The sequence below is a fragment of the Lagopus leucura genome, unplaced genomic scaffold (assembly GCF_019238085.1).
Source record: "Lagopus leucura isolate 7727_CA_CO unplaced genomic scaffold, USGS_WTPT01 Super-Scaffold_100157, whole genome shotgun sequence".
In the NCBI taxonomy this organism is placed as follows: domain Eukaryota; kingdom Metazoa; phylum Chordata; class Aves; order Galliformes; family Phasianidae; genus Lagopus; species Lagopus leucura.
Window position 1 is genome coordinate 1,618,232 of NW_024962334.1, and position 26,445 is coordinate 1,644,676.

The following is a 26,445-nucleotide window of genomic DNA, read 5'->3' on the forward strand; positions in this document are numbered from 1 at the left end:
ACAGCCTTGCTTCTCTCCTTTATTTCTAAGTGTGAAGCTGAATTCAAAGCTGAATTTAGTTGTTGCTTACTGGTGGAAACAAAATTTTCTTCCCCTCTCTCACTCTGCCATAGAAAATTATCCTTTTGAGCACTAGATATCGATCGTTCACTTATTAAGTCCAAAGGTGAACACACTAATCACTGACAACTTCACTATCTCATTATGTGAACTTCTGGGGATTCAGCTTTTGTATGTATGCATGAAGGTAAATTTGTATGATACAACCTTACAATAAGGCCATATTAGATATTCTGACAATGACCTACCTTATCTCAGCCAAAAGGACATACTGATTTCTTTCTACATCCTATAATGGTCCCTTTTCATGTTATACAGGAAAATATACTTCACAGTAGTTAGTGGCAAGGCAAGTATGGAGAGAGGAGATCCCTTGGGTTACTCTCCAAGTTGAAAAGAGAATGTGAGATCAGTTCAGTTTCCCTGGGGCTCTGTCTAAGAAGTGTCTTCTGAAGCAGTAGTGAGGGATACAGAAGGAACCTGATGGCTTTTTCTAACTGCTTTTGGATAGCAGCTTTTTCTGCTGCCTATTTTATCATGATAAGCAAATTACTCTGGAAATGCTACAAGTGGAGGTTCTCTCTCCAACTCCTTAACACAAGGAAATACATATAAAAGCTTGATGCTTAATTTTGACTAGGTAATAAATATTAATTATTTGGTGAAGGAGCCGTGATCTCACTAAAAAATACAGGAACAATTGATCTCAGTGAATTATCTCTCAGCCAAAACTGCACTTTATCACCGAATGTCCTTTGGGACAGGAAAAAAATATTTGAAATGTAAAATTATCGTGGCCTTTCAATGGCATAAATTAAGGAAAAATACATTTTTGATACATCTGAGATCTTTATAAATGAAGATGGCTTCACCACTGAAATTAAAGGGACCTGCATATCATCCTGAAAGTCCTATATCTAAGTTCAACTATAACTTCTGCATCACACCTTCCCATGACTAGCTCCCTTAACATCAGAGTAAAGCAAACAAACAAACAAAACTCACAGTAGATTAAGAAACACAGTAAACTGCAGTAGGCAAAATTTTGCCCTTTAAATGGGCAAACTGGCCCATGAAAGAGAAGGTCTGCTGATGTAGGAAGGTGTAACTTGAACTATATTTTAAATATGTTGAGAAAGATTCAAATAATTAGTGTTTATTTTTCATATTGCATTAACATCTAGAAACGTCAGCCTTTGCCAGGATCTCTTTGTGCAGGTTCTGCATATTCACATTGCAAGAAAAGATTATGGGCCAGAAGGGGTTTGTAAAAATCAGAACATAACCAAAAAAAAGAATTCAAAGAAAATAGGAGAAAAGTGGAAGTAAGACAAGGCTGTGTCCATCGTTGAAATGGATATTTGAGACCGAGAATGATGCACTAAATTGTATGAAGTTACCAATTTATACTATGGCAAAGAGAAAACAAAATTTTAATAAGCAATGCATTCAAATGTAGGGAATTCTAAAAGCACTTTTTCAGTACTTCCCTCTCTTTAAATCATCTCACACATATAAAGGTGTGCTTTAAATATTTTAAATAACATTGATAACGATGAACACACATAAGAGTAAAGCATTCATTCCAACTGCTTTTTTCAGTTCATGTATTTCTTTACTTTCAGTATTACCTTCATGTCTTTATTTAAAACAAAGCAGTAACAACAACAACAAAAAAATCACAGTTTGTTTTCTCTATCATTCTTGTAGGTTGTAAATTATTGTTAAGTATTAAAATTTTCTATTATTAAAGTTTACATGTAAGAATAAAAAAGGTGTTAAGGTATTATCTGTGAATAAGGGGTAAGAATTACAGTCAAATATGCAGCATAGCAATGAACTGATAAGTCTACTTTATTTAAATTCAAATGCTTTGGCAGACTTTGCAGAAAAAAAGGGCATATTGCCACCGTCCATAACAAGAGCTAGCCACATTAAACTGTGGTGCACGATGAGCTCTGCACAGCTGGGCAGTTACATCCAAGTGGTTATTTAGCCTGCAGTGTCTTACTGAAAATTATCTCTTCCTGTGCACTTGTCTGCTGTGCTGGATTGAAAAGTCAGCAAGCACCAATTATTTCAAAAAAGATGTTTAGAATGAGTCCATGCATAATGGCAAATATGCCAGTATTCAATCAGAACACACAGAGGCTTTTTAAGTTTACTGGATATATTTCTTTCTGAGATTTCAATTTTTTGTTTCAACTGTTTGCTCCTAACTTGATTTGCTACCACTAACAGTATAATTCAACCACTTATCAGTCAAGCTTCAGTATCAATATCTTCCATTTTAAAAAATGTTTTTGCTGCTTCATCATGGAATGGCAATAAACTAGCAACCTTTAAGGAATCTCCCAGCATTGGCTAAGCTTGTTAAATCAAAATATTTTTTTTCATCAAAAGAGTTGCTTGTGGAATTTAAGCCCTTACAACAAATGATCCTTGTCAAATTCAGCCAGTGTTTGCCCATTTTGCAATAGAAACACTTCTAAAATAAAGCATCTGCTCAGAAGCAGTAACAAAAAGTCTTAAGAAAACATAGGAATTAAGTACACATAAGTAGAAACTAGAAATCATTCAGATAGATGTACAAAGAAAAAGTGCAACAAATAAAAAGGATTTATTAGATGTTTATTACTTCTACATAAAAATAATTATTCTTTAAATTCATCAATAAAAAACCCTTTGAGAAAATTTTGTTTTATTTTCTCTTTGATCAGGCCATCATGTCTGAGAAGTCAAGGTCTGTAGGAGCTGCATTCATGACCTGGTGCAAAGGTTACACATTTCAAAAACAATCAGCTTCATACTTAGTATGTCCTCTGCCCTAGACAAGAAAGATTCTGCAGAAAATAATAATTAGACCTCTCAGCATCTCTGTGAAATAAATATTACTGTTTCTGGTTTTTAGGCAGCAATCAGACAGTCTTCATGGTCACACCAAATGCTCATTGACATTCAGAGGATAGACCTTACATGCTTTATCTGCAAAACTGTCCTTCCACCGCCTAAAACATTTCTATAGCTTACGAAATTGTTTAGAATTTAGTTAAACATTCACATGCGACATCATACCAGGATTTTCTCCTTGTCACAGTACTCAGTTCAGGAGAAACTTGTTCTGAGTTTTATTGTGAAATACCACACCAATAATTCACTCTCTTTGTGTCTTATTTCCATCCAGAGACATCTGACATCGAAAGGCGACTGAAAAGGAGGGAAAATTGATTTCAACTGCAAAACGTTCAGTGATTCATTTGTAGGCTAGTCCCACGAACATGCATTTGTGCATCTGAGCAGACAGAGCACTTTGTGGAGGTGGTGGAAGGGAATCTCAAAAAGGGCAGGTTTCCCAAGCACAACTTATCCCATCATCTCTATGACCACGTCTAGCTTAGCATTCCAGCTCTGGGGTCTACTTTATTCCAGAAGTTTGACATGTGACAGAAGAGTTTCAGCTCACTGTGTGCTAAGCTAAGTTTCCACTCGCTAATAGAAAGTTAAGCTACTGGCAATGTCTTAATGTCTCTAATAATTTATATTGCATAAACATTACAACTTGAAGCCAGTTCAAACTCTCACAATGATTAGAAACATATTTTCACTAGTCATGAGTTTTTTTGTTTGTCTACATCAGCTACAAATTGGTTATCTACTATAGAGGCATCAGTGAAAGCTAATGTTTCAAAGGAACACACACTTCCTTAGATTAAATGTTAAACTGATGTTGGTTTACCATATATTCAAATTCTGTTTGCAAAGCAAACAAGCAAACAACAACAAACAAGCAGCAGATTCACTTTAAAAAAGGTCATAACTATGTAAGAGAACCATGAAGTAAATGACCATATCCCACTGATGGTTTTGAGGCATTAGAGTGAACTACAGCATTGTGGATGGAAAATTCTATCATACATTAACATTGTGTAGCGCTCCCTGACTGCAAGAAATCATAAAATATTCTATCCCATAGAATTTGTTGCTGCCATTAAAAATGCTATAAACTGTGCTTTAAGAATAAAATGCATGATTTCAGCTTCAGTGGCCTGCAACATTGATGCTCATTCTAAACCTTTTATCTAGGAAAGAAACATTCCCTGGAGAAAGGAAATGGCACTCAAGACGGGACATGTGAAGGGTTTGGAGTAATCTCAGAGTACAGAGACCAGCCCAAATTTTCCAACCCAGAGTAAACTGAGTCCTAAAATACAATCACAAGGAAGCAAAAACCGTACAAACCCCTCTTTGAGCAGGCCATACTCAAGCCAGTGTAAATGATACACTCTGCCTTCACTAACATACTTTGACTCTCTGCAGAGCTTACAAGCCTCCTAAACCAAGAGAACCAAGTGGCCTTTGCACTGATTTCTGTTTTTTTCTCTGCCTGTTTGTGTAGACCTGATGCCATTCCTGTCTCAGTTGTGCACACGTGTTCTTTGATTTTCAAATCACAACAACTCGAAAGGGACCCAGTTAACTTGTGTCACACAGCATTTCACTGCAGACTAAACACTCACTGTTCCCTCTCCTATGAACGTAGGAGGAAGAACTGTATACATTCTTGCAGAGAGGTGCTAAGATGCATGACATGGAAAAATCCCAACCCCTTCTCCATTCTCCCTCACCTATGCAGATGCTCACACACAGATGACAAATAAATAAGTAAATAAATAAATATATCAAAGTAATATCTGCACAGAGAGACTGATTCGCACAAGATTTTCTGTGAAATTCATTTGATGAAGCTTGTAATACTCTTTACAGGACTAGGAGCAGATTTATTTATTTGTTGTATTCTCACAGCTTACAGAGTATTAATAGAACTGCCACTGCTAGGAATGGGGAGAAAACAAGCAGGAGAACGTATGCCAGGTTAAACCAAAAGTCTCGCTAGCCCAGTGTCCTTTCTCCAAAGCATCTTTACATTGATGTGAATATAGGATTATTTTTTCTCCACTCTGTGCATCACTATTTCCATCCACATCAAAGTTAATCTGCCATTTTAACTGACCAGTCACTTACCCTTGCCTGATCTGTCTGCAATTCTGCCAACAGCCTTGCACTGAAAACTGGATATTTTTAGCACTGTTAGCAGACTATCACCTCCCTGCTTGCCTCCTTTTTTTCAGATTAGTTCATGTTACCCCGTCAACCTGTCCATGCAAGGAAACTTTCATCAAAAATCGCCAAGGCATGAGGAGCAAACCACCCAAATCATTGCACAGACCTAACCTAACCTGTGGCAGTAGCAACAGAGTATCAAAAAGTTCAAAATAAAACACTGAAGCCTTTATCCAGTAGTCTGGCCATCCAATTGTATTGCTACAGCACTCAGTGAGCCATACTTCCCCCCTTACAAGCAGTAAGTCAAACAAATGGCTTTAAATAAAGGAAAGTGTACTGGAAGAGAAGAAAAACATTTTGGAAATGGATTAGGAAAACCTAAACAATCCCATAGGCAATACTATCTTTTCCCCAGAGCCTGCCAGCAACAGCCTCTGTCCTAAAATTGCTGAAATAGCTCCTTGTCCAGCTGCAGCTCTCACTGTTTCACATCCAAGACTTCAACGAATGGACAGATTCATCTGCTGCCCCTAACAGCACATCCTCTTTTCCCAGGTGCAATGCCCTATCATGCATTTACAGAGAGTTCTTTGCTCCTAATGCTCTTCCAGGGTAATCTGTCAGAGAAGCCTTCCACAGCTGTGAATTTTTGCCATGCTCTCTGCCGAACAGTCCCAAGAGTCCCTCCCCATTAGCACCCACTAGCCAGGCTGACCATTAGCTTGCTGCCAGTAACAGTGCTGGCCCCTGGTCACCCCTACTATCTGGACACATTAATTGCTCCACCTAATTGCTGCCTGCCTCTGCCACTTACTGTGCTTCTCGGCCCTCTAGGTCCACAAGTTTGCAGGCTGCAAGTTTACACTTCCCCACCTACAGTGTTGTCAGCCCTTTCTGAGAGGCTGTAAAGACATGCACCTTCTGTATACTGATCTGGCAACAGCAGAGATTTCCTAAACACAGCTTTTCTCTCTCTTCCAGAAATCTCTCCCAACTACCTTTCCTTGCCAAAGAATCCTCTGCCCCAGGCTGGGTGCCATCATGAATAGCTTGACTGATCCCAATCCATTAGGGACAGGTGGGCTGCCAGAAGAGCAAAATTATATATGTGACAAATAAAACTTGACTGACACTGTAGAAACACTTCAAAAACGAACGTGCATAGGAATGATGTTTCTTTAGAGCTGGTCAACTCTCGCTGACTCTCTAGAAAATTCTGACAGTGAACTCCTGCTACAAGGGTCTATAGGAGCCCACAAGCCAATACCATATGATGCTGTAAGGGAGAACTCAAGTAAGTCTCTCCTGTTCTCAGGCTTCATGCTTGTAGCTATAAGAAGGTTTTCTGGCATAGAAAAGACACCTGTATCTAACAGTGAATTCCTGAGAAAGATCCCTTTTCATTTCTTCATTAGAGAAATAATCTCGCAGGATCCAAGACGATTTAGGTAATAATCATTAAATGCATGTAGCATTCATCTTCATTAGAAATGACCCCAAATCCTTATTTGATACATGAAGGTGCTGTAATGCAGCAGTTTCATTCAGGTTTGCTTGGTTATAGAAAGCATCAGCCTAGAAATAAAAGAAATCAGCGTCATTGGTGGGAATTACAAGAGTTCTAAAGACAGAGATGTTGCCTAGACACATCAAAAAAATGCATACAATGGCATGGAGACAGGCCCAAGAGTACATATTAGTGGAGGGAAATGCATTGCAAAAAGCACTGACTGTATGTATAAACACAGCCTGATACAACTCTTGTGCATGGAATCACAAGATGGAGATCTGCAATAAAGTGATTCCCTTTGGTCTGCAAGAACATCTTGTCATGGCACACAGAAGCACAGAATTACAGAATCATTTGAGATGGAAAGGACCCTTAAAGGTCATCTAATCCAACTCCCCTGCAATGAACAGCATTCATCTGCAGTGAATAGCTGTGTTGATGTCGATATGTGGAACAGTTGAAAACTTTCTAAATGACTATTCACTTCATCTGTATATCTTTTAACCTTAATTAATTACATAGCCATACTATATAAATAGCATAAGACAATATTAGAAATAAATTAAGATCACAGTATAGGTAGTATAGCGGGACTAGATATAGCAAGCTGCTTTCACCAACCTTAATTAGTCTAACGTCCACTAACCTGGGCACTGTTGGAAAGGACACTATAAAGACCAGCACTGAAATTGAGTTACCACTAAGGAGAGAAGGCATGTCAGTGACAGCTGACAAGACCAAATCACTCAGCATTTATAAGCTGATCTTGCAGTTTTAACACAAAGCTGTGAAAATTATCAGTGGCTTGTACTATCCCAAGTCATGCCTCCTATCTGCTCTGTTGTAGCAGATAATTTGGTGGGGAAGCTTTATGTGAATGCTCAGAGGTTGGATATTCTCAAAAGAAGGCCCTGACCAGAAGAGTCCACTCCATCTGGGAATCAGGCAGACACAGCTTCTAAACATGACAGAAGTTACTTGTCCTTAGGCAGGCCCTCCTGCTCCTAATAAATGAATGATTCTTTAGCTAGGTTGTCCCAAAAGCCCAGTGGGGATTTTATCCTTCTTAGGGAAACAGCTGCCACATGAGAAAGGAAGAAAATATTTATCCTTTTTAATTAAGAAAGATAACTATTTCCATTATGTTATGTGGACCTCCCACATAACACAGTGATGGGTGCACTTTTAATAATCTTGGTTAGATAATAGCCAAAAACCAGCAGCAATGTATACTAAAAGATCAAAACATAAAGAGTAAACTATCTTCTTTTGCAACATTAGCCTTTGAATATGAGAAAGAACAAATCTTAGCAATTAATGACTCAGTATTTAAAATTAAAAGGAAAGAAAAGGAGCCATTGCCCAATTTGTTGGCAAACAGCAAAGACTAAGTGAATACCATTTGCTACTGTTTACCGCAATAGGTGGAGTTACTGTGTTGTCTGATTATTTCCTCCTTTTTTTCAGTTTAATTCTGTAAAATCTTTATAATTTCTTTGTTTCATTCTTATTTGAGTTAGTCACTAGAGCAAAGGTTGGAGATTGTTGCAGTATGTCGAATGGTTCCAATTAAAGAACATAGTATGGAGGTTTCAAAATCAGAGGCAAATGTCAACTGGAAAATTCTTTTTTCCTCCCTGAAATTTAGAATTTAATATTATTTCAAGATCTGGGAAATCTCTTTTCTGGTTTTCCATTAGAAAAATAGTCCAAAGGGCAATGAATGGAATCAGAAATAAGAAGGGTAAAGAAAAAGAGAATTATATTTGCCGGGATCACTAGAAGTCTGTTTTAAAGCTAAGTTGCAACAGGAAGGAAGCTTTGATTTCAAACAGCGCTTTAAAGTGAAGGATCCTTTCCAAATGCTATTACCAAGCAGATCCTATTGTGATGGTAATGACATGTTGCGTGGGAAGTAGTGGTTTTACTTGGACGCAAAGGGAAAGAACATTGCCATGATTGATGTACCATATGAGGGTCAAACCACATAATCACAAACTCTCACACTGCCCAATTCAGTGCAATTGGGTTACTTAAGAATCTAAGATTTCTAGAGTTTATTATTATTGTTATTATTTGTGTTTCACAAATTAAGTGTATTGCCTATTAAGAGGATATCACTAATATTTGATTTGCTTTTCACTGGTGTGCAACAAGCTCACCTAAATTCTCGTTTCAGCTACCATTCTCAGAGGTACTCTGGGTAAATAAGACCACCCACAAGCTATTTAGTAGTTCAAAACGTTCTCAAAATGTTGGACAAAAATAACTGTAAAACACCTGATGGTGAAACTTAAATTTATCAGCCATTAATACTCATGTTTCAGAGTTTATATGTTGACGGTTAACCAGTGCTTTAAGCTCATGTATAAAAAATACCAACAGCTGCTTGGAAAAACACTTTGCAGGAGTAGTGCGAAGAAAAAAACCACACAAACAAAACTGCTTTCCTATTGTTGGTTTTTAGTTTTTTGTTTTTTGTTTTTTTTTCTCCTTAAATAAAGACTATAAATGAAGTCATGTCCTCGTTAATACATGTTTCAGAAGTAGTTCCTGCATTAATGAATTCAGGACAACTGGTGATTTCAGTGAATCAGCTCCTTCAGTTCTTCTTCAAACAGTCTGCATCTACTTGGCAAAAAATAAACCAATTGCTAACATAAAGTTAATGACGACTGAATACAAGATAAGAATGCTTTTCTGAATAGACAGGTTTAGAATTGTCATCAAACATTAAATTGTAAAACTGGGAGCATTGTGCTTAAGAGTGTGACTCTGCTATTTAAGTCTGCATCACTTTTCAACTTCAAACAAACAGCATCAAGAAGTAGTTGAAACTCTATCATGAATACACACTGAAGCCAGGGACAGCACACACACTTAAAATGCCAGAAAACCTTCCACTCTTCTCATTTGTTAAAGAGATCATAAAAAATTTGCATGGCTATAGTTGCAGTTCTGAATTTAATAATGCAAAATCACCTGATTTTTCGGTCATCTACCATTTTACTTGGATTTGACAGCCTGAAAAATGACTAGATGTGTTTCTGTTGGTTTGTTTCACTTCTCCCATGCCACTTCCTATTTGAAATGAAACATGCGGTAATAATCAATGGCAGGCTTATTACTGTTAACATGGTCAATGTTATTTTTTCCTAATGTAATTCCATTCACATTCGGTAGAAAAATTCTCCCACAGCTAGATCATATGGTGCCTAAAATCCATTCAACTTTTACAGCTAGTGTTTTCCACAATCAATATATTGTATATGCATTGGTCCCACGAAGAGATCTTCTTTACCTTGAAAGAACTTACGTGGGTCTGTAAAAGTGAGCAAACCAGATTTTAAATCCTGTATATGAAACTAATTACCCTTTACATTTCACTTTATGAGACTCAATTGACAACAACTTCTGTAGTTTGCCAACACCACTGATTGAATGAATCCAGACCAAACTCATGCCAGACTCTTTACTACACAGCACAAAATCAGGCCTTAGCCCTCCTCAAATAATACCACACAAGGGTATTTTTTCAGTAGGAATAATGGTTCGTTGGTCTCCACACTTGGTTCTCTGCCATTGTGGAATTGAATTAAATCAGTCCCAGGTCACAAATAATTGAGTTAGACAGTGTCTGCTCTCATAGGTTGTTAAAGGACAGCAGGCCAAAGAAGGAAACTTTGGCTCTACTCACTCCCAGCAGCCTTCACTCATGGGAAGCCTAGTTTTGGCCAAGCCAGGACAAGATGGATCAGAGCAACTGGGATGTGGTGCTGTCTTGGAAGATGTCTGAATTCAGCACTTTCAGCTTCTCTGTTGTTAATCATGATTAACAGAGCTTTCCAGTGAGCATCGGAACAGTTCCTACTCTACAGGGGCTGTTATTTCAATGCCTATCCTAAAAAATCAGTTACAGTTTATTTCATCTGTATTCTACGGCTTTGATTGTATTGCAGAAAGTGCTTGGAGTCCAGTTGTGTGTACAGTATCAAGTTGAAATAACATTTTTACCCACGTTTTCAAAGCACTGGAAGGTCTCACACTAATAATACCCTGTTCTTTTCTCTGAAAATTAATTCCCAGGGTTATTTAATTTAGATCAATGAAAACTTTCTTTCTGAATCAAACAGAACTTAAACCACTAAAGCCAAGAAATCCAGATTTAATGCTGAATTGATTTTCTTAATCGTAACCTTATGCTGTTGATAATATTGCTGAAATTTCCAGTAAAAAAGACATTACATCCCAGCTCTACTACAAATGATGAAATTTAAAGAAATAGATGTTAAATTCAGGTAAGCACCAAAATATTTGAATGAGAATAGGAATATGATTCAAATTTTTAAAATCTTCTAAACCTCAAATGAGGAGAGAAGAAACAGTTTTCTCTGACACTTCTAAAGTAGTATCATTTGGAATAAGGCTAGCAATCTTTGAGCTAGTCTTCACTTTCAGATCTATAAATCTGAATCCTGGCATGGAAAGCAGTTATTAGAAAGTTGAGAACTGAATTTAGTCCTGGTACTTTTGATTAGTATTTTATAACAGAACAAGCTCATATATGGAGCTACTTACAGAGTAAGTACTTATGAAAAGATTCTTCTCAGATTTCTGCTATTTCTGGCCTGCCGTTAAAGTGCCAGGAAAACAGACCACATAAGATGACTTTCATTACTTCTGGTTCAGAAGAGAGTTGGAAAAAGTTAAAAGAAAACAGATTTGATTCTAATTTGTAAGCAAGGTTCAGACAGCCTTATGACAATTAAAAAGTTGTATTGGAGTGTTTCAGAAAAGAAGGAAGTGGCATTTCTAAATGAAAATGAATTGTCAGGCTAAGCAAACAAGAAAAATATAACAGCTAAATCCCCACCTTTAAGGTACTAGCTGTATTTCTTTTGACATCAGGCTTGACAATACCTGTATAAGTGGTTACTTATACCACAGTTTTACTGCTCACTTCCTCATTTGCCTTTCTTCTCCTTACCTTTACCCTGTTTACACAGATCTTCTATACAGCTAGTTAATTCACTGGGTCATGGATCTGTTCCAGTCAATGTCCCTACGTGAACCCATGCCCTTACGTGACCTGAGCAGAATTACAAGAGAGAGCAGAAGAAATTTCACAGTTGATCAGACCTTTCATTTCAGAGTAGAAGGGTGGAACAGAGTGAAGGAAATTCCCTGTTTCAAGGCAGGCTGAGTGACCTGGGGTTGTTCAGGCTGGAGAAGACTGAGAGGGGATCTTATCAACACTTATAAATATCTAAAGAGTGGATGCAAAGAGGATGGGGCAAGGGTCTTTCCAGTGGTATCCAGCAACAGGACAAGGGGCAACAAGTACAACCTGGAATAAATTGAACATGAGAAAAAGCTTCTTTGCTTAAAGGGTGACAGAGCACTGGAACAAGCTGCCCTTAGAGCTTGTGGAGTCTCCTTCTCTGGAGATATTCAAAACCCATCTAGACACTTTCCTGTGCAAACTTCTGTGCAACCTTCTGTAAGGAATCTGGAGGACAGGAGTAACAAAAAGAGGACTAGGGTCTGCTGCTGAACAGGGAAGGGCCCCTGGTTGCACAGGTCTTGGAAAATGTTGAGTTACTGGATTATTTCTTTGCCTAAATCTTCAGTAAAGACTTTACAGTCAGGAATACCAGGTCCCAGAGAAAAATTCTGGAGCAAGGAAGACATACCAATGATGTAAGAGGACCAGGTCAAAGAATACTCAAGCAAGTTGTATGTACTTAAGCTCATGAGCCGTGATAGATTGCACACAAGAGTGATGAAGGAGCTGGCAGATGTCATTCTAAGGAAAATCTCAATTATCATTGAACAGTGATGAACACTGAGACAAATACAGGGAGAAGGCAAGTATCACTCCTGTCTAAGAAAGGGCATGATGGACTCAAGGAACTACGGTCTCACCTTGGTCCATGAGATGGTAATGGAATAATAATTGCTGGAAACTAGTTTCAGGAACTTGAAGAACTTGAAGTGAAGATAATCAGGAGTAGTTGGCATAGATACACCAAGCTGAAGTTGTGTTAGACCAACATAATTTTCTACAGTGAAATGACTAGATTTGTAGTTGAAGGGATATTGTCTATCTCAGCTTCAGGAAGGTTCTTGACACTCTCTCCCATTTGATTCTTATAGAAAACCTAAAGAAGTATGGGCTGGATGAGCAGACAGATTGACTGGGAGAGTGTTGAGTGGTACAAATTGTAGCTGGAAGTCAGTCATTAGCTGTGTGCTCTAGATGAAAGAACCAAGCTTCTTCAGTAGTGCCCAGTGCTAAAGGCAGTAGGGACAAACTGAAACACAGGAGGCTCCTTTCGATATGAGGAAATACTTTTCTACTGTGCAAGCAACTAACCTTTGATGTAGGTTGCCCAGAGAAGCTATGGAGTCTCCCCCCTTGATGATCTTCAAAAGCTGACTGAACACAGGTCTGTCCAGCCTGCTCTGGGTGTGCCTGTTTGGGCAGGTGCTGGACCAGATGGCCTCCAGAGGTCCCTTCCAATCTCACTCATGGTGTGAACAGATTATGTCAAGTGTAGGTCTGCTATGGGTAAAGTAGCCTCTGGGAAGCCTTTTGCCTTAGAGAATCATGTCCAAAATGTGTCCATCAGGTACAGGTTTGACAATCATTTTGGGTATGATCTACTTCATTTCACATATTTTGTAGCTAGATAGCTACTGAGAATTGAAATATTAGTTTGATATCAAAATAAAACAAAAGAAAAAAGTTAAGGGCTACTAGAAATATGGCTCACCTAAATCCTCTATTTAGGTGAAGAATAACAGTGTCTCTGAAATGGTAGGCTAATATGAATAAAACTTGATCTGAACCTAAATTTTTGCTGGCTATACTACTCCAAGCCCTAAAAAATGCAAGAACTGGAAGTTGGCCATGGTACCCTAGGACCAATGTATCTCAAGAAGGTTGAAGAAGTGGGAACTATCATCAAATCTGTCTATAAACACTGCTTGGTAAGAAAGGATTACCATCATAAAGGTAAAACAGCCATATCAGAAAACACACCAAGCCAGATATTCTAATAATCACACTACTTCACTTTCCTATCACTATTACCTACAATATAATTCAGATTTTAAAATTAAGCACAAATGCTTGGGTCAGCAAAAATTTCCTTCAATAAATCCCAGAAAAATGTTAAGAATCTTCTTTCCTGTATGTAGTCTTTACTTCCTTGCTCAGCTGATCGTTACGCAGTACAAAATAGGAACTTTGTCTACCTTGCCAGTCATTTCTACACTCCCCAGAACAATTCAAGTGATATTCTGCAGTAGCTTTTCCCACTGTAACAACAATATCACAAGCTATTACTTGTTACTGCCAAGTTACATACAGACAGACTGCCATAATGGCATTATCTGCCCATCAGTTTACTTTTCCTTGTACTCACACACAATAGACAAAAAACAAAACAAAACAAAAAAGCAATCAAAAAACCACAACTATTTGCACTGCCTGTGTTACAATGACAAATCTAAGTGGTCTATCTTTGTGCTTGTATCTAGAAACAGTGGCACAAGCTGAACATCAAAACTGAAACATCACAATGTCTGTAGCAAACACTATGCCCAGTAAAACGCACGATATCCAATACCTCCTTACCCCTTTTATTTTTTATTTTTTTTACTTTTACAGCAGTTGCAAATGCTAATGACAACCGTGGTAAGAAAGGGAGGATATTAATTGTTTGGACTCTGCAGGAAAGATATCTTCTTTCTACATTCTGTTGTACGATATGGGTTTCCAAAGAAGAAAAAGTGACATGCATGAGAAAAAGCAGCGAGATGGCAGAGCAATGAAGACTCTGTACTCATCATTGCCATAGGATCCATGAAAGAAGGGAGAGCTAAGGAGAACAGTCACTGAGCTAGGGATAAACTGAATATGAAATAAGAAGTAAGGAAAAGTTTTCATTATAATTTAAGAGAAGACAACAACTTTTTTCCATCATAGTTCAAAAGAAATCAACAATCATAAATCCTAAGTCAAGTCAGAGGCATACAATACATTGAGTCATTGATCACAATCCCAGTAAGAAAAGAGGTAACCTGAATTGTAAGTTAAACCCTCTGTACAATTTGGGGTACTTAAGGGAGTAGCAAAACTGCATAAAGTAAGCAAGGACTGTGAGCAAGAGCTCCTTATGCATTCCACTAAGAAAATACTTTCCATAATAAAGTATTTACTAAAGATGTAAATAAAGATGTAGTACCTAAATTTGGGAGATAGAACAGAGACGGGTATCAGGGATAGTATCTCAGTTCTGTGCTGTGGCATCGGTCCATCAACACAGTGCTCAGGAAATGAAGCTTTTCTTCACTCACCAGAGGACAACAGCAGTTCAGTAGAGAGGACAGTGGACTGTGTAGAGTCTCAATGTGACAGACAGGACATTGGAACAAATAAGGAGGAGAGAAAGACCACAGAGGAAAAAAATGTGACTTCAAAAACTGAACAACACAGAGGGAACAGAAGAGGGATCCAGAAGTCAGCTAGAAAAAGCCAGATGGGGTAAAGAGATAGGAATGCAAGACAAAGGGTCACTGCAAAGAGGGTGTTCATGCATCCCAGGAAGTTTGGATTACTGTAGCTGCCTCCAGCTGAGTTGGGGAACTGACTAAATTGTTTGTGCTCTGCCAACCCCTGCACCTCGCTGCCAGAATGGGCTATTTTTCTTTTCCTCTAGAAATGCAGGAATTCAGTTATGTCTCCTTTCAATCTGAAGAGTGCTATCTTCCAGCTCCACAAAATTGTCTGATGAGCAAAAGACAAGGGGTAGAACAATACAACTGAAGTTCCAGGAGAAAGAACACAGCTGGAAGGGGCATACAACAAAACCAAAAATTGAACTTTCTTTTTTGGAAATGCTTACTGTTAAGTCACAGTAAATCCTTTGCTCTGTCACTGTACAGAAGACCAATGAGTATCAACTGAGTTCAGCTGGTGACAGCTCCCTCAACTCCCTTCTGTAAGCATGAGAGTAAAAGGCAGGGCCTTATCAATATACAGAATATAGACAGCAGGGTTCTCCCTTTGGCTGTTGCCCAGTCTGTATCAGCAAGTCTGTGAAAGCAGAGGGAAAAGACACAACCTCCTTACAGAGCAAAAACAAAAATGTGTCTTTGATGGGAACAAAAGGCCATGAACTATATGTCACCAACTCTGGTGGTAGTTGATATGGACGTTCATGGCTGGATAACATCAGATGAACATAAGTATATTTCTTGCCTCAGACTGCAGTCGAATGGAAGTGAAATCTGCAAGAAATCAGGAACAGTTGTGCTCAAATTTCCATTTCTTCATGAAATAACTGCACACAAATCCTTACGTGTTCATACCTTATCTGTCCAATTTCCTTTCAGCAACTTTCAGAAAAGAAACTTCCTGATCCTTAAGATCATCTAGGGTGATGATTCAGAAAAGTAGGAGAAAGTCCAAAAAGTCTATCTTTGGGCAGGCAAGATGAGCAAGAAAGGCCTATTTGTATATAGACAGTATATTTTGCTCCTGAAACAAGAACTACATATCTATTAACAAGCTCCAAGCCCTCAAAGGCCAGAAATAATTTTGAAGTCATCCTACAAGGCATGCTAGAAGGTGAAAGAATTTTTTCAAGAAAGACTGGGAAGAAACAGTTGCTTTCTTAGTGTTGAGATAGGGCACATAGGATATGGAATCACAATAATCAAAATACCTCTCTGATTTCTAAAAGAAGGATAAACTAGTATCCAGAATCAATAAGATATTTTTGCTTCCAGAACTGCTTTATGATTTGCTGCACTTTAAAGAGCATGACCCATATTGAGAAAGGGACCAAGCTGGCAGCATAAACTTGCTGAGACATATGAAGAGAAGGCAGAATGAGCTGGCAACACTAATCATTTTTCAGGAGCAGGCATAAGCCACAATGTGAATGAGGGCATACCCCAAAGTAGGAGGAGTTGTTTCCCAGTGCTAGTGGAGCTGGAGTAAAATAAACCACAGTATCAAACATCAGGGAGGATGACACTACTTGCCAATGACATAGCAGGCAGGGGGGATGCAGAGGAAACAGTTCTGAGTTTCTTCTGGTAAATCCATGCTTGTCTTTCACATAAAGGTCAAGAAAACCCAGTCTCTATATTGTCAGAGAGCTATGAAGCTAACCTAAAGGAATGCTGGAAAGGAGGTGAGTGACTATTTTTAACTTTGGTTTCATAGAGAAACTCCCTGGGGCCTTACTCATCATGACAGTGCTAGCTGCAATGCTGTAATTAAAATGGAGTTCCTTCTTCTGTTTAAAAGAAGGATCCTTGTTGTTTGCTTGGAAGTTAGAGAAGACACAGCACAATTCATTTTGTGATCAAAGAATATCAGTGAAAATGTAGCTTTAGGAAAACTGATGACTTAACCTTATATCATTTAACACCAAAATAATGCAGACATTTGACACTTCAGTGTACATCAGTGTAAATATCACCAGATGAGAGGATTAATCATGGCATCAGCAGCATGATACGGGGCATGTGATAACTGATGCTGTGAGATACAGATTCTGCTTACTGCTTTCATTTTGGTATTAAAGAGAAACAGCCTTCCTCATTTTTTCAAGAGAAAAAAAAGGGGCCCCACAAAATCTTACTTAATAATAAAAGATGTTTTCTCCAGCTACAAAAAATACATTTATTAATTTAATTGAGACCTCTATCCAAAAGCCTAGTTTCTCTTAGGCTTTTCTAGATTTCTCCTAAGTATTCTTTTATTCCTATTACCATCTTACATACAAAGAAAATTTAAAACAAATTAACAAAACAAAACAACAAACAAAAAGAAACAGATACACTCACCTTGCATATCTGTTCTTTTAAAAAAAAAAAAAAAAAAAAAAATTCTTAATATCTTCCTAGAGCATGCTTCCAAACAGTGGCACAAATAAGGAAAACTTTTTATGAGCAGTAGAGCTTCTCTGACCAGTCCATTCATTTCTATACAGACTAATTTCTTATTATCATCACCCTTATCATCACAAAGATATTCCCATACCACTGCAGGGACTTGGGGGCCCCACCTTATACAATCTACAGCTTGAAATAACACGACATAGCAGGAATATAGTTATAATAAGCTTATGATGAGAATCATTACCTGCATGACTACGGCCAGACAGTCCTAAATTACACCCTGATTTTGGATGGTTAAAGTGTAGTGTCTGTGACACAGCCCCAGTATACCTCCACAACACTGAGAGGTAGAAAGGGGAAGCAGTAGTCAATGTGTTTGTGTCAGAGGGGAGTTCTTCCATGATGGCTGCAGCCATTTGCAACTGCTTTCCTGCCCCTTTCTTCCTTCAGGTGCAACAGAAGGCCCAAATCTGCTCTGGGACTTCAGCCTGGTGGGTGAGATTTCTAAATGACCACTGTACATTCTTCAGATCAGGAACAACCTGCTCCCATACTTCTGAGCTTTATCCAAGCTCCCTTTATTTAAATTCCCTCCAAGGGAACAACTTCTTTCATTGTCTTAGTCTGATTTCATCACTGGGGGAGTCATTTAATTTTTGTGTAGGTTGATTTTTGACTCTTACTGAACATTTTGTACTGATCATAAAATTATAGAATTGCTCAGAATTGGAAAAGACCTTAAAGACCATCAAGTCCAACCACAACCCAACCATGCTACCCTAACTCTAACAACCCTCTGCTAAATCATGTCCCTGAGCGCCACATCCAAATGGTTTTTAAACACATCCAGGGATGGTGACTCAAACACCACCCTGGGGAGCCTATTCCAGTGCTTAACAGCCCTTTCTGTAAAGAAGTTTTCTCTGATATCCAACCTAAACCTCCTCTGGTGCAACTTGAGGCCATTTCCCCTCATCCTGTCACCAGTGAGAAGAGACCAGCCCCACTCTGCTGCAATCACCTTCCAGTTATTTGAAGAGAGCAGTAAGGTCTCCCCTCAGCCTCCTCTTCCCCAGACTAAACAGCCCCAGTTCCTTCAGTCTCTCCTCACAGGCCATATTCTCCAAGCCCTTCTCCAAGCCTTGCTGCCCTTCTTTGCACCTACTCCAGCACTTCCATGTCCTTTTTGTACTGAGGTGCCCAAAACTGAACAGAGCACTCAAGGTAGGCCTCACCAGTGCCGAGTACAGGGGTAGGAAAATGTGCCTGTAGCTTAAAAACATCGATACTCAGAAAGTCTTAAGCCAATTAATAACCCAAGTTAAAAAACAAATAACAACAACAACAACAACAAAAAAAAAAACAACAAACAAACAAAAGCACAGCAGCGCCTCACAACAGCCTGAACTGGTTGGACAAGACAGAACAGAAAGCAGAACAAATGGCCTTTGACACCTTATGTGCAAAGGCATTTCCACTTGTTTCAGGTCAGGGGAAGAAAAACTCTGTGGACAGGATGGAAGAAGGGCTGGACTCAAGTAGCATCTCTGCTGTCCTACCTGGACATCTGCTGGGTGCCCCATAGAAACCCAGTGACCTCCCCTGGTCAGTCTCCCTGTGGCTCCCAGGTTAGCTCTCACACTTCTGGTGTTTTCCTGTGTGGTTCTGCAAACAGTGATTTTTTTGCTTTGGCATATGACCAGCATGTTGCATAACTGAGAAGAAATCTAGCGTGCATCTCTGCACTGTGATGATCATTTTCAAGCAGTGTGGGCTGCCTTCCAGAACAGTAACGTCAATCAAGCAGCAAAAGGATGCTTCCTTTCCATAAGGAGGGAAGAAAGAGGGAAGAAAGAGGAAAACAGAAAAAGAAAAAAAGGATAAGGTGCTTTAATAAAGCTTATTATTATTATTATTATTATTATTATTATTATTATTATGGCTATAGATGCAGAGCCAGAAATTTCACTGATATTTTAAACAAAACAATAAGGACAGCAAAAAGAGTGTTACCACTGTGATCACCAGAACAGGCATTAAGGACTTGGCACAAGAGTCATTCTTGCTAAAGCATAGAGAGAAAGAAATATTTCCAGAAGTTTGAATGGCCTCAGATTGAGCTTAATGAAAGTGCTGTGACATCCCTCTGATGGACCTGCCCCCGATTTCTTGATTTAGTGTTATGGAGCAGAACATCCACAGCTCAGAAACCCCACAGATTTCAGTACTTTAAAAGGATACCATCAAGGGAAGCTCAAGTCCAAAATCCTGCAACATGCCAACAGTATGGGTGGAACAAGTATCTCATGTTAACTGCTACGTAGAGCAGAGCAGTTACAGGTATATCTCCTCTACACAGAAAACCACCCACGATCACCTTTGACAATCCATCTTCAGTTTCTCTATTTCAGAGCATGGCAGAGTTCTTCAGATTTTCAGAGGTAGATGAGCCAAAGTCTGAACAGTACTCCATTGATCACAGCTAGATTCTTCTGTTTTGGAACATTGATTTTTACATTTCCCAGACTCAGATGATCAGGTGTCCAAGACTGCGGTTAGCTTGCTTGAATTGTACTCAACTCCTCTTTGTGGAGCAAGTCACTGTGGTTTGCTGACAAAGCTGTTCACTGTTTTTAATCTGCTTTTGTAAAGGAAAGTTCAGCTCCATAGCTGATTGCCATGGATGTCAATGGCACAGAAGGAAAAGTCTTCTGCTAACTATCCTTCCTGGAAGCCAAGTAAACAGACAACCTGCAGCCTTGTCACTATAAGAAACCACGATTAAAAACAGGATTGGGTGTGAAAGACCACATCTTCACACAGCGCTCTCATATAGCCTCTCCTCTCCCCCTTGATGTATATATAGGTATTAAAAAATACTTATATATACATCAGTACTTATATATACTTATATATACAGTACTTATATATACGGGTTCAGTACTTAGCTAACAAAGGCAGAAAGAGGCTGGAGGCAGCTGCCTTCTGCATAACCACGTGCTGGCTCACTGCTGCCCTGTTGCTCTGCCGGGAGACACAGCACCTCATGTCTGGAAAGGGACCGTGGTACTCACCCACAACAGTTACAAGAAGGGCCAGGTTGATAATGCCAGTTTTATTCTAGAGTGCATTGTTCTTGGGGTAAAAAATGTGGCATTATGTCTCAAGAGAAGTAACTCTCTGCACAGAGGCAGAGCTTTCCGAATAGGCAGTGCTTTACAGTATTTTTCAGCTTAATTTCAAAACTCTGATTTTAAATTGTGGAGTACCTACAATTGTTACTACAGGAAAATACAGGCTCCTGCATCAAGGTCCCACCTTTCAATTTTCAGCAAAAACCTAGCTCCTTGACAGGGACTTATGAAGTAACATCAGGGACTTGAAACTGAACTTCTTGACCCAGACACTCAAACAAGATTGTAAGTCCTCAAAAATCATTTCCAGTTGTGAAATCATCCAGTAGTGATAATAGCCCCCAGACTAGAAGATCCCTTGCACCTTGTCCCATCATGATAATGGTTAGCTTAGAGTGTTGATGTAGGGTAAATATGGCATAAGTCACTGTAAGGAGCAATTCCTCCTTTCATGACTTGGATTTACTACTCATTCTTCTACTTGTGGAAGAATACATAGCTGAAGCCACACAAATGCCCACCTACTTATCTCATTTAGCTTTTAATTCACAAATCTACAGAAAAAAAGCTAGTGAAGCATGCCTTCTTTGTGACATCTTTCTTAATCATACGCTCTGTCTGTTCCTTTCTTGTCCTTCTCAGAGATGTGCTAAGGACTTGGTTTAGTCCTTCGCTCCAACTATGAGTCTTCTGTCACATTGGAAATGAGAAACAATGAAGGAGTGGAACATTACTATTATTATGGTTCTAAGCTTGCATAAAGAGATATGTTCAATCTGCTCTGGAAAACTGGCAGCCATTTACAAATAAAGTGTATCTCAGTTTAATTTTGGTTATATACCTTTACTTAGGGCATGCACGTTAGCTTAATTTTTGCTGGAGAAAGTTTTCTTTTGTTTGTTTGTTTGTTTGTTTGTTTTAGTGTTTTTGTTGTTGTTTGTTTGTTTGTTTTTAAAGCTAGGCAATCTATTTCCCTGAGAAACTCAAGTTTTAATTTCCTTGAACATCACTTCCTTGGAGCACAAAAGTAATTATCCTTAAATAAATATACCCAGACAAGCTTTTAGAAATATATTAACTGCCTTGAGTTAACTTGGTACTCAGGTAATTGTAGGCAATTAGTGAATAAAACAAAAATAGACCAGTGTAGACAAACCATTGTTGCCCAGACAAGTGAAAAATGTAATCACTTGGCATGATTTGGGCTGCTAAGAATTCTACTGCTACAACTTACACAGCCTTTCACTCATCATTCATTTTGCTTACTTCACTGTAGAGGGCAAGTCAACCTCTTAACTACTTCCTCTGTAGAGGCCCCCTGTAGAGGAGTAGGTAAGCCCCTTAGAAGAAGAAATTGATTTGGAATGTAGGACACTCCAACATTTGAATGTTGGAAACTTGGCTTGCAATTTGATTTGGAAAAATATGCACAAAACAGAAGTGAAAGGAATGAGGACTAATCAAAGATCTTAAGGTAGAGCCCAAGTTGTAAACTGCTAGGTGAATCGTGGCACGAAGAATAAAGCTTACCTGAAGCTAGGACTTATGTCAAAGACAAACTGAAGAGGCCTTCACCTACCACTACAGTTCTCATAACACAAATGCTGCAAAGCCTGGAAATACAGATCGTACCTGGTAGATCAGGGAATCAGTATGGCCTGCAGTGAAACTCACTCATTCTTAGCTACTCAGGACAGTAAAAAATACTGGCTAACAAGTGTCAAACCTCTGTCAGAGTTTCTGTTAAGTGTGGTGAAATGTTCCAGCTAAACCCTTGAGCAAAACTACTGAAATGGTGCCAATGATGTCTGTGTTAGCAAGAAGTAGGTAGATCATTCAGAGCAAGCTGTGGCTAGTTTCAATGATTCATAGAATGAAAATCTGAAGGAGAAACTTATATCCCAGCAGGAATACATGTTCAACCTAAGAAAAGTTTTACTCGTGAAATATCGAGATGGCGTGTTCACAATACAACCTCAATATTATAATCAAGTTATTCAAGAGTCGCAGTACAAAATGCAAATACTCCCTGAAATGTTAACAATGACCCATTCAGCAACACTGGAAAAATCTTGCTACTGCGTCAGTGGAGCATTACGTAAGATTTAGCAATCTGCACTTGACCAGAAGAATTATTTTTAAAAACACTGAACTATGAGTTATGATAGAATATGAACGGAAACTAAATAATATCTTACAGAGTCTAAAAGTGTGGATGGTGAAACACTAGGAAAGAGTTTAAAAGTCCACGCACTGTTTCATGTAAACAGTGGTCCAGGAGTGTCTGAATATAGGGTCTTAGGAGAAGCAGGAAATTCTTTCCTCATCCCTATTGTAAAGATTTTTTTTTCCCTAGGCCCTGATACAGCCCTTCACTAAGACAGCAATATTTCACTTATGACTTTAATTAGAAAGTTTGAGATATTTTTGCCATTATTAACCAGGTCCATCCTGAAATAGAAGGGAACAAGCTGAAACACCTTTGCAAATTTAGGGGGTTTGGAAATAGATGATCCCTACAGTCCCTTCCAACCTCAACCATTCTGTGTAATGTGCCCTTACACCAGTGGCAGGCTCTGAAGTCTCCATTGAAATCATCTTTTTCACATAGAGTCAAACGTTAGTCAGTCACACATTACAAGGAACTACAGTTTGAAGAGTACTCTAATAGAGTAAGCACATTTTTTATCTAATATACCCAGCAACATCCCATTCCAAAAGCAAAATCATTTCAAAGAGAAAACAACTTCTTCATTTTTCCTCCTCTATGTAACTACTTTACCTGAGGCAGTTCAGCTCAGGTTCAGCATTTGAATACTGTGCAGGAGATGACATGATTTCCAGAAGGTCACACAGCCCATTGACTACCATGGGAGATGGACCTACTGGCTCTTCTTTTCTTCTCTAACCCCAAATGACCCCCTGGTCTGGGGTGACCATTGTAGGACTGTGAGTCATGCTCCAATCTCCCACCACAGAGCGAATCACAACACGGTCCCGCTTTACAAGCAATCTTGTTCAGAGATGGGGTTAGGGCTGAAAGGGGCAATTCTGCCATTAGCAAAGGCATGAGAGCATGGACTGACTGACGAGCAGCTGATGTGCTGCTGTCAGTGCCCCCCAGATACTGGGTTTGCAAGAAGATCAAAGGTACCAAGCTGCAAAAAGGTACCAATACTAATGCAAATCAGTGTCCTATCATCCTCAACAGCTTTGCTTACACCAATAAATAAGAACATTGAATACAGTACATTAGCAGGAGAAGGTCTGTATGGATAAGATTCTGATGTTTGTTATAGTGTGTATTAAAAAATTCTACAGCTGAATATAGCTAATGAAGATTATCATATGCAAGCATGCATTTGGAAGCATCCAGAGTTGAGGTCGACTATGCATTTTAAATCTAAACCTTTGTGATGAAGCTTTCAGTTAAAGTGTATATTCTGTGGGTTTTTCCTCTACATTTGGCTTCTTATGTCGTGTGCCACAGTTTACAACAGCTTTATAAAGTCCACAGAAGATAGCCATCCATGAGGGTGTTAGCTGCAAGTGACATTGCACCCACTTGCCCTTTATTTTTATTTTTATTTTTATTTTTTAAATAAAAATATTTATTTTTATTTTTAAAGTTTTTATTTTTAAAGTTTTAATCACCTTTATCATGACCATAGGAAAGCCAACACCTGTCAGAAATCTACTGAAAACATGTACAGTCAGGCATTTCAAGTTCTAGATGTTATAGACTGAGTAGAATAAAGTGGGTTTTATTTGTTTATTGCTCATGCATTCCTTAATGATTATACTTAATGGTTAGAATTTTGGAATTATATTAATTCTTGTGAAAAGCTTCTCGTTAAATTGCTGTATTTGTGCCATATGAAGGAAATATACACTTAATTAAAAAAAAAAAAAAAAAAAAAAAAAAAAAAAAGTTGTCTTAGGTTCTGTTCCAAATTGAGACATTCCAAAGTGAGAGTCTTGTTCAGTGTATGTTGTGCATCTTTCCTAAGTGGGTGAACTTCAAAAGTGCCCAAGGTGCAAGAGGCTGAACATACTTGAGCTCAGGAAAAAAAAGTCTCTATTGAAACCAAGACCCAAACTCCTTTGAAAGAGATAACAATAATACTGGTCTGCTTTGAGATGGAGTATGATAGCTGCTGTTGAGAAGCTCCAGGTAGACAACACAGCTTCAGGTACTCATAAGCCTAGAAATATGCAGAGATTTAAACAGCGTCTGCATTTGCTGAAGGGCACTAGCAAGATGACATCTAGTACCACAATGCCAAAATGCATATGGTAACACTAAGAAAAAAACACCTCAGTAGCTATTTGCTGTAGAAAATACATCTTCCAGCAGATCCTGTAGTAAAACAACTTTCAGCTGCACTGTTTGATTGCCACTGTATAACAATATGGTGCTACTTAATGAGCTACCTGTAGGAAAGAGGCTTACTGCGTTGCCTTTCTTCAATTCTTTGAGTAGGACAATACTGTTACAATAAATACTTTTTTTTTTATTTTTATTTTTTCTTTTTTAAATAGGGAGCTAAAGAGTTTAAGGAATTCCAAGAATGATGGCATTTCTTGAGCTTTCACAAAAGCTGAAGTCCTTTCATACTTCCTAAGCAACAGTAAAATCTTGCTAGCCTCAGATTTCATGCTGATTTAAAACTGAATAAACAGAAGAGTAAGCGATACACACACCCACACATTTTAAACAGGATTCACTTTCTTTTGTGTTCTTTTATCCTAATGAGCTTATCTTAATTTGTAAGATGTAATTAAAACCTTTACGCTACGTGTTGACATCCGTCATAATTTTACATGTTTTCAGGCTTTGGACCTCAGATGACAAGAACAATCTAGCTTCAAGCTAATTGCTTTCAGTGAAAACTTTTATGATTTTAAGATCTCTCCCCAGCAAGCAAAGACTCAGTATTTTTTTTTTAAATAACTGTTTTTTAATTATTTCATTAGAAGCTTATGCTTGATTAGAAGCATTTTTCATGCTGCTGTTCTCAAATCCCAGACTTCTAGAATTCTAAAAAAGCATTTTCCACTAAAATAAAAAACAACAAATCTTTTTTCTAAAATTGACTTTCCTTTAGAAATTCACTGTTCCGTGTTAAACCACTGTTGACAGTGAGCTTTCAGCTAAATTGTAACTGAACGTACCAAGAGACACGGAGAACATTGCTGAAGCAGGCAGGGTTCTGTTCTTGCTCGGCTGTGTGGCTGCCAGGGATTATGTTTGTGTGTGCGGGGAGAGAAACCAGCAAATTTAATCAGCTGATGTCCCTATTGGAACATCAGGAGACAGGAATGATGACACGAACCCCTCCATTTTGCTTCCACACTCAATGAAATTATTTAAAACCAAGAATGAGATTGACACCTTACTCATCAGGTTCCCTTCACCGATGAGCTTCAGGTCTACAGATGATAAATAAGCCTGAGTTCACACTGCTTTTGCCTCCAGGAAATTCCAAGCAGGAAAAAGAGGACGTACTGGAAGTGAGCCCTCCTGCTCACAGCTGGATTTGCTTGCTACACCACTTCCATTTGTGCAACCCCTTGAGCATAGGACCTGTGCACGTGCTGGTGCTGGGACCCCTTAGCCTACCAAGTGCAACAGGAAAAGAATCCAGTTCTATTGTGGGGCTGGTATTTTTTTTCCTTATTTGCCAACCCTAACAGCTCAATGCAAAAAAATCCAGCGTAGTTGTATCTGGGAGTGTGGACTATGTGGAGTAAAAT